Here is a 2,189-nt window from a genome sequence, read left to right as displayed (position 1 = left end):
AAGGATGCACGTTTACGCCACCCAGGGCACGGCGGCTAGGGGTTTACCCCAAGTAACAGGAAGATGAGCTCCAGGGCTCTCATATACAGTAGATCCGGGCATTTCTACCCATTACAACCAGTGAAAGGTAACTTCAACGCTAAAGTAAAGCTGGTGAACAAGGAGACAGTAAAGGTCATAATCCAAAATAGCGACAGCCCCAGTCTTCAGAGCTGTTGGATGCGCGATGAAGGGTGTGGCAGTGTGTCGTGTAACTCCGGGGAAAGCGGTAAGTTGCTGTTAGATTTGATGAAGATAACCGCTGGGTGTCGGTTTCTTCGGTTAGATATGCAAGTAAAGGCTCCAGCAAGCATTTCTTCAGCAAGATATGTATTGTTCACGCTTCTGCTAGCCTAGCCTAGGAAAGGCTCCAGCAAGCATTTCTATTCCGCAGACTTGCAATTCAACTGATCACCGTCCTTGGCAGCACTCCAATTCTGAAACGTTTTGTTTTCAAGTCGGTTAAGCTAATAAGAACATGTTAGCTAGCTGCCTAGCTAGTGTACTTCTTGCAGAGTCGCATTTCACTGTGGCCTTATTACCTCGCATGAATAAACGTTCTGCTGGAGTTGCAGTTCTCGGCGAGAACCGTGAGTACAAAACCTTCTCCAGTTACCCACACCAGCAAAATTCAACCAGCCATTTGAATTCAGTTTTATTCCGGGCAGGTACCTTTCATTTCCATGTTATATCTGTTGGCAAAGCAGCAGCAAAAGAAATGTGTAAGTACTTGGCATGGTAAAAATACTTTGCGATGCACTCATACCAAATGAGCACAATACTAACCATCGTGTAGCGTGCATATAATAATGAATGTGTACCAAAATCCATTTAAGATGACCATCTTAGGTACACTGCATCCGAGGAACAGTTAAAACCTCATCCACCGAACAGTGCCATGCTTGTGTGGCTGTTGCAGTATTACAAGACTGCCTCAGTCAACCACACCTTTCCCCAACTCATTTGGTTGCTTCCGAGGAGATTGATCTGCAAAACCAAGCAACATCATAGTTGAGATTAGCTACCAACAGTACATGCATGTCTGACTGAAGTAGATAAAAGAACGATCAGAGCGAGGCACTTACTGTTACCTCGCTGGTTACTCAAGTACCGCATGTAAACAGTTGGGCACCAAGTAGATACCCAGCATAATCGACATCCTCATTCACTGTTCACTTGATCAGACCAAATTTTCACTACTTTGTATTGGACGGTAATGGGAAGATAAAAAAAAATCATAGAACTCGGAGTACAGATAGCACAAAGTGGTGCTCAGAAAATGGTTGGGGAGCGAAAATACAATCATGCCTCGTTGAGCTTTTCGCAATTCCAGGATTGCCCTGCAATGTGAATTCACTGATTCAGCACTAGCAAGTCGCACAAATTCACTGATTTGATCGGCACATGATTACCTCTACCGCTAACAACAATTTCAGAATTACCTCAACTGTAAAACGCTGCACAAATTCACTGATTCAGCACGGCTATGCACTATACCTTCAGACTCCACGCCTGAACTGCTACAGTATGCTGCCCATAAAATTCATTGACAACAATTATGCAAAATGTAAAGGTACCACGTTCAGTAGAATGTAGACTAAATTGGAAAACTGCAAAACCTTATCAGTATGCCGTGATGGTCTTTTGATCCTTAAAACTGAACGTTCCAGGTACACCATCAGGTCATCATGAGTTTTGGACAAAATGTAAACACAAGTGGCTGCAAAGCTTACCAAACAAACATAACAACACCTGAACAGCAAGCAAACAGAAATTAGAAATACAAGAACACCTGGTACTGATAGCAACATAGCAGTGTGAAAAATTGATAACCTTAATATCAGTAGCTTGATAGCTTGCATTTAATATCAGTGCGAAAAAATGTATAACCTTAATGCCATACTAATGCCATATAGATATTTTGACTGTGACACCCAAGATAGGGAAGTAGACTAACACGTCTTGATGAATGAAAATAACCCAAATTTAAATGCAAAATACGAAGAAACCTATAAGATGAAGCAAAACAAATAAATGGTCATCACAGGTTTCATTGGTATTTACTCTTGAGCAGAAAAGAAGAGAGACTTGAAAAAGGCATTGGCTGATAATTACGTTGGTTTTCTCGACTATTTGAAAGACATGGGGCG

General features: G+C 41.9%; 1 long non-coding RNA gene across 1 annotated transcript; it reads right to left on the bottom strand.

Moving 5' to 3' along the window:
- Window positions 1-859: 859 nt before the first annotated feature.
- LOC123177329 (uncharacterized) lies at window positions 860-2,159 on the bottom strand. Its single transcript, XR_006488881.1, has 4 exons — window positions 1,659-2,159; window positions 1,482-1,569; window positions 1,125-1,379; window positions 860-1,026 (listed from the first exon to the last, which is right to left on the bottom strand). It is a non-coding gene; the product is annotated as an uncharacterized lncRNA (long non-coding RNA).
- Between the last annotated feature and the right edge of the window lie 30 nt (window positions 2,160-2,189).

Source organism: Triticum aestivum, unplaced genomic scaffold (assembly GCF_018294505.1).
Source record: "Triticum aestivum cultivar Chinese Spring unplaced genomic scaffold, IWGSC CS RefSeq v2.1 scaffold172670, whole genome shotgun sequence".
NCBI classification, from domain to species: Eukaryota; Viridiplantae; Streptophyta; class Magnoliopsida; order Poales; family Poaceae; genus Triticum; species Triticum aestivum.
This window is presented reverse-complemented; position numbering and strand designations above follow the sequence as displayed.